We start from the raw sequence: 7,568 nt of genomic DNA, 5'->3' as shown, positions 1-7,568 counted from the left end.
GTCCTTCCTTGCATCCTCCGGAGGGAGCACAGCCCTGCCCACACCTTGACTCTGGACGTCTGCCCTCTGGAACGGGGAGAGTAAATGCCTGTTGTCTTAAGCCCCCAGTCTGGAGTAACTTCTTTCTGTAGCCACAGGACACTCCTATTCTGCCCAACCCTGACGCTGAGCTAGCACCCAACACTGCCTCCAGGCACCTGACGTGGGCCCTCAGTCTCCCCAGCCCATCGCGTCCCAGCCCCAGAACAGCAGCTCTCCCAGACTCAGGACGATCCCACGCTGGTGTTTTCCAATGGGGCCTCGGGGAGGTTTGAGGAAGCAGTGGCCCTAATGGCTGGGAAAGTCCTCCAGGGCAACCTTGTGACTCCGCTTTACAGGTGCCCCCAGCAAACTCCTGATCAAAGGGAAAACCCCGCGAGACTCCCTCCAGCCCAGCACAGCTACACCGCATGCAGAAACAACTTGGCGGGACCCGAAGCCCACGTGGCTGCTGGCCAAGAATGCCCAAACATGAAATCGCTGCCTAAATTCCCTGCTGTCACACCTCCGGAACCCATGTGGTCAACTCCAGCGGGCCGTCTCTGCCATCCGGACACTGGATCGTCTCAGCATCCCATGGAGAAGCTAAATCAAAGCCGTCCTGGCCCAGCCAGCCTCGGGCGCTCGTGCCCTGCCCTCTCAGCTCGAGTCCAATCTGACGGCTGTGCCAGGGTCCTCAGGCCACCGTGGGGCAAGGTGGAGCTGCAGTCGGACAGACCAGGATCTGGATCCTGACTCTACCCTCTACTTGGCATACGGCCTCTGGAAGGGGTCCAGCCTCTCTCAACGTCCCCATCCAGAACAGATAACCGTACTTTCCTACTTCGAGGACTGCAGTAAACAGGAACCGAGATAATACACAACACAGATGCTGGCTTGATTATGTCACGCTCAAGCACCCATTGGGTAAATATTCATTGGCCGTCTCATAGGTGCCAGGCAATATCCTAGAAACCAGGGTTACAGTGGGAGGCAAACAGGTGTTTTGAAGTTTATCGAGATGAAGAAGGTAATAATGGGGACGGTGATGGTGGTGATGAAGCTGAGACCCCTCTCTCGACCATGAGACCATCATGAGCGGGAGCTGTGTCTCCCATTTCCTGGTCCCTCAGTGCCTTGCACATAGCATGTACTTAACAAACGCGTGTGGCTCACGGACTTATTCTTCAAGTTCCCTTCAGCAGAGGAGAGCTCCGCCACGGATAGTTCCAACTGGCCCCCGTGCAAATCTCTTTGAAGCCATGTGTTTTGTCTTTAAAACTGACTTAAGCGTTTCATTCCGTTCTACGGTATATCCGTGTTTGCTTTACTCATAAACAGTAAGGACTTTTTTCCAAAACTTTGAGTGAAAACGATGCCCCAAGAAAACATACCCTGTTTACTCCTGTGGCTTCTGAGATACTCACCACACACGCACACACGCGCACACACACACACACACACACACACACACACACAGCCCAGTCTGTCAGGCTGCCCCACACATGACCAGAAGCCCAGAGCCCAAGGCCAGAAGCGCGAACCCAAGCTGTTGCCCGCTCTGGATAAGAAGCCTCTCTCTCCTGGTGACGCTGGGGGCAGGGGAGCTGGACAGGCAAGGCCCTGAAGGCAGCTCGTGCACTGCTCAGTGCTCTGCGGGGCAGGGAGGTTGAGCCTGGGCTCAGCGACTTTAGGCTGAGAGCCAAAACATGGCAACATAAGAAGGCCCTGAGAAGGTCTCTAGAAACTTCATTTTCCCTGTAAAACCCCAGTGTTCCCAGCATGGGGAAGCTGCACCATCAACCTGGACAGACCCTGGGCCACAAAGCAGCGGTGTCCATTGCGGGAGCCCCGCGGATGCCGTCAGCTGGCATTTCAGGAGCTGCTGTGTGTGGCCGGAGTCTGCAGGTTGGCTGAGGAACCCGCCCAGCTCCCCAGTGGCAGCCGTGTCCTTGTGCTACACCCTCTTCAGATGGTGACACCAGGCAGGAAGAGGCAGGGCGCTCACCAGGCTACTGGGCAACCAGGACTGGACTCAGGGCCTGGCTTCCCCACCCCACACAGCCCGGCTCCCGGAGGCTCTGTTTCCCCATTTCCAAAGTGGGCCTTTTACACGATGTTTTTCAGCTCTGTTACATAACAGTCACCCTCGGGGCCTGGAAGTGGAAAGCAGTTCCCGGATACTTTGACAACGACACGAGTTCGGAAATAAACTGGGCTTTCCTGAGCAGATGAAAATGCATCTCACTTGACCCATGAGGACGGGGGTCCCGTCCTTCCAATCGCAGAGGTTTGGCATCGGCAGGGACAGGGACAAAGGGGGAGTCTATCTCGCTCCGTCCCCTTCCCCGGGGTGGAGGCAGATCTGGGGCCCGATCACACGGATCTGAGCTCCTCAAGTCGGAGAAGGTGAGCTCACCTCTGACGTGTGCAGTGCTGAGAAGCCTACAAAAGCTCTTCCCCCAGGGAAACGGGGAGGGGGGTCCATGTCACTCTCAATTTGCAGAAATAATCGCTCCCATTTTCAAACAAATACAGCCGTGTGGTGGAGCAAACCACAATATATATGCCCATGAATGTCCACCAGCAGACACGAGGCTTTCAAAGGAACGTCACGCCCAGCAGGACGATTCAGGCCACCGTCCAGAACCCAGATCGCACCAACTCTCCTCCAGCTTTCCAGGAGACAAGTCTCACAAAGGGGAAAAAGTTGTAAAGGCAGAGCCAACCTCTGGGGGCTGCAGGACAAGCACGGAGCCTGGATGCCACCTCGTGTTCACAGGGGATATGACAGCCAGCCCCGTGCCACCTCTGTGAAGGTGTGAGGTTCAAAAGCCTGCTGATGGGGGAGAGCCCGTGTCAACGCGGGGACCTCGCACCGAACAGCTCCCTACCTCTCCCGTCAGTCCAGTTCAGCAGCTGGGTCCCCCCTTGGTCACCAGGCTCGTCCGGGGGAGGTGGTGTCCCCACCCCGAGCCTGGCCTCAAGAGCGCCTGCCTGGGGGCTTACTTACTCCAGGTTCGCTCCCCTGCAGAGTCTGGCTCAGGAGCCCCGGGTTGGGGCAGAAATCTGTTGGTCCCACCCATTCTCCAGGCAACCTGGGAATGAACGCAGCAGTTCGAACCTACACTGAGTTACCCGGGGGAGATTTTAAACCCCACTGATACACCCAGGGTGAGGCCCACGCCTCAGGGCCTTCAGGTGGCCGCCAGGAGACCCCACCTCGCAGCCGGGGCTGAGGAACAAGGAAACAAAGCCTGTTTCACCGTGAACTTCCTCGTGAACCTCAGCGCCCTCGGGAGGGATGCCCGCTCTCAACACGGCTCTGCAGCTGGGTGGCCAACCCTCCGGTCACCCTGGGACCAAGGGGCTCCGGGATGTGTGGTCGCCTGCATGGACAGTTCCCGTGCTTCCCGTGGGACTTTGTCAGGACGGCCTTCGCGTCCTACGACACAACGTAATTGACAGCCCTAGGGACGCAGAGCTTTTGAGCTAAAACTGTAAAGGTCCCAGGGTAAGCCAGGACGAGGTGGTCACCCTGGCTCAGACTAGCAATGACTGGGCCTGGACCTCCATGTGCGCATCTTTGAGAGCGGTGGCCAGAGCGCCCATCGGCTTCTTACAGGGGACCGTAATCCCCCGACGGTGATAGTGTCGCTTTCCATCCCTGTCTGCGACCCACACCCTGCTTGTGCACCAGATTCACAGTGGCAGTGGCACCGTGGCACCGTACGATTATGTTTCATGGAAGGAATGGGATTCCTAACATCCATCCCAGATGCTGCCTGCAGGGCAGGTCTGGGAAGGGACGGCTGAGCTGCTGTGATGTGATTGGTCAGTTGGACAACAGCGACTGTGGCTGATTTGGGTGTCGACTTTTGGTTGGTTCAGGGGCCAGGAAGTGGTGGCCGTCACAGGAAGATGAGGAAGTCATTTGAAGAGATCCTAATGGGTTGACTCATCCTAGGGTTTGGACACGTATACTCAGTAAACATTTACTGAGCACCTACTGTGGGCCAGGGGCCCAAGCAAAGACTGCACCACAGCAGCCGCTGATGGGGCTCTGGTGCAGGCCACCGGGGGGTTGAATCCCAGCACTGCCTTTACCGGCTGTGTGACCTCAGCCAAGTCACTGCACCTCTCTGTGCCCCCATCCCTGACTTTGTAAAATGCAGTGAATAACTCCCAGCTGTTGTGAACAAATGATGCATGAGAACGGGAAGCCAGGGCCGGGACCCAGGTGCTGGAGGCACACTCAGCCCCTCACCAGCCTTTGTGCGGTCTAGGGTTTAGGCGACGTGTGGAGTGAGCCCACATCTGACACGTGTGAGGGCTGCGGGAATAGTCCTGGGAGTTCATCGCACCGGGGGAAACCAACGCTCTGAAGGCAAGTCAGATGCAAGAAGGTGATGTCGGCTTCAACTTGTGAAGCATTTCAAAGCACCCAGAAGACTTGACAGAATCTGAAAAGGGTTTCTAAGAGTCGCTATCAAAAAAGTGCCATCTCGGAAATGCAAACTGGTGCGGCTGCTCTGGAAAACAGAAAATTACAAATGACACAAAAAATTACAAATAGATCTACCCTACGACCCAGCAATAGCACTGCCAGGGATTTACCCAAGGGACACAGGAGTGCTGATGCACAGGGGCACACGTACCCCAATGTTGACAGCAGCGCTTTCGACAACAGCCAAAGTATGGGAAGAGCCTAAATGTCCATCAGCTGACGAATGGATACAGAAGACGTGGTTTATCTATACAATGGAATACTACTTGGCAATGAGAAAGGATAAAATCATGCCATTTGCAACAACGTGGATGGAACTAGAAGGTATTATGCTGAGTGAAATAAGTCAGAGAAAGACAGACATCATGTTTTCACTTATATGTGGATCTTGAGAAACTTAACAGAAGACCATGGGCGAAGGGAAGGGGGAAAAAGAAAGTTACACACAGAGAGGGAGGGAGGCAAACCATCAGAGACTCTTCAATACAGAGAACAAACTGAGGGTTGATGGGGGGTGCAAGGGAGGGAAGGGTGGGTGATGGGCATTGAGGAGGGCACCTGTTGGGATGAGCGCTGGGTGTTGTATGGAAGATATTTGACAATAAATTATATTTTAAATAAATTTTTTAAAAACTAAAAAGAACAATTATGTGTGTACTAAGAATAACATAACTAAAGTAGAAAATACTGGCAACTATTTTGCAATAAAAACCCACTTTTTTTTTTTTAATTTTTTTTTAACGTTTATTTATTTTTGAGACAGAGACAGAGCATGAACGGGGGAGGGGCAGAGAGAGAGGGACACACAGAATCGGAAGCGGGCTCCAGGCTCTGAGCCATCAGCCCAGAGCCCGACGCGGGGCTCGAACTCACGGACCGCGAGATCGTGACCTGAGCTGAAGTCGGACGCCCAACCGACTGAGCCACCCAGGCGCCCCAATAAAAACCTATTTTAAAGAGAAAGTGCTATCAACGTTCTCTTAACCTAAAAACATCTTTTTCTCCTTCAAATACCAATATCAAAGATGCATTAAAAATACACGTTAGGGGAGCCTGGGTGGCTCAGTCGCTTAAGCATCCAGCTTCACATCAGGTCACATTCTTGTGGTTCGTGAGTTTGAGCCCCGCATCGGGCTCTGTGCCGACAGCTCGGAGCCTGGAGCCTGCTTCGGATTCTGTGTCTCCCTCTCTCTCTTCTCCTCCCCCACTTGTATTCAGACTGTCTCTCTCTCTCAAAAATAAACATTAAAAAATTATTTTAAAAAGTACGCGTTCGGGGCACCTGTGGCTCAGCTGGTTGAGCATCTGACTCTTAGTTTCAGCTCAGGTCATGATCTCACAGTTCACGGGTTCGAGCCCCACGGGGGGCTCCTCACTGTCCATGCAGAGCCTGCTTGGGATCCTCTCTCTCCCTCTCTCTGCCCCTCCCCCAGGCATACACGCACACGATCCCTCAAAATAAACTTAAAAAAAAAAAAATACATGTTTAACCTATTCAATTGCTCTTTTCGAAAAAAACTAATTGACCGTGCTCCTGCCCCCACCACGGTGACACTCCCTTTTGGAGACCGCTCTGTGACACCTCGTGGGACCCGGGATGCCTCAGGCTCCACAAAGCCCCAGCTGACAGCCTCTCCGCGGCAGGACGGCACACAGAAACTCCTCCACATCCCAGGCCCGGCTGCGCGCTGCTCTCCCCCTGTACCAGGCCTTCTCGAAGAACTCTGCTAGGCTAATCCTGCGTGAGAAAGACCGAGACCAGACTCAACTGCCGTGATGGAAGGAGCCACCACTACTGAGTTTTGAAGCAGCTCGGCCGGTAACACACAAGGGGGACAAAGAAGCAGACCGCAAGCTGTTGGGAAGCAGACAGGTTATAGGAAGCAGACAGGCCACAGGAAGCAGACAGGACGCAGGAACAGACAAAAAGTGGACCGGTCACGGAGCCGTAGTCGATATTCCCTAGCTTCCGCCTTCCACTCTCCATCGTTGCGAAGGGGTGTTCCGTAGGAGTAATACCTCCTTGCCTCATTTTCTGATACCGTCAGTACGGATTCTGGCTTCTCTAGTTACTGTTTTTATGTGGGGGTTCACAGACACTCAAGAAGGAGGTCACTGCAGGCTCCATCCTCCTAGAATCCCTTCCCCACGGTGCTAGCCACTCACCCCCACAACTGTCATCGTCGAGTTCACCGCTGCCCTCACCGGCGCGGGGGCGCACCTGCCTTCACGGCTCCCGGTTCCTCTGCCCTTCCTTCTCGCAGCCCACTCCTTCCCTCGGAGTTCAATCCCCTTCTTCCCGACCGTGCCCTGCAGCACTTCTCCAGAGACCAGTCCGTAATAAAAGCTGATCTTCACCTAGGAAGATCCTGCTTTCTCTGCTCGTTCTAACAGTTTCACGGATTCTGTCATTCGAGAGGAAATTATCGTTCCACTGCCTTCTGCCTTCTAGGATTGTGTTTCAGAAGTCTGCTGTTGACTGCGCCTTTGCAGGGAATAACTTTTATTTATTTATTTACTTATTTATTTATTTATATTTTTAGAGAGAGAGGGAGAGCAGAGGAGGGGGCAAAGAGAGAGACAGAATGTCAAGCAGGCTCCACACTCAACACAAAGCCCAACGCAAGGCTCGATCCCACGACTCCGGGATCATGACCTCAGGCAAAATCACAAGTCCGACGCTCTACCGGCTGAGCCACCCAGGCGCCTCCAGAATGATTTTTTTTTAAGTTGTGCAGGGTGGAAAGCTGCCGGCTGGTAACAAGGTGAACACGAGTGAGAGGCAAAAATAATAGGAAAAAGGGACAAGGTGCATTTCAATAGCCGGGAACTCTCCCGGCAAAAGATGAGGAGCTGCCGGGGGGCGGGGGGGGGGGGGGGGGAGCTCTGCAGATGGCTCCACATGGAGACCAAGCCTGGGTCTGTCGGGAGCCGCACTCCTAGGGGTGCAGGGACCCCCCGGCCTCCCTGGTGTTCCCAGCGCCCTGCCCCAGCTTCCTTCCTCCCCGCCCCCGCACGGCACGTCGGCCCGGTTGGTGGGCCT

This window comes from Neofelis nebulosa, chromosome 17 (genome assembly GCF_028018385.1).
Source record: "Neofelis nebulosa isolate mNeoNeb1 chromosome 17, mNeoNeb1.pri, whole genome shotgun sequence".
NCBI lineage: Eukaryota > Metazoa > Chordata > Mammalia > Carnivora > Felidae > Neofelis > Neofelis nebulosa.
Note: the sequence above shows the minus strand (reverse complement) of the source record.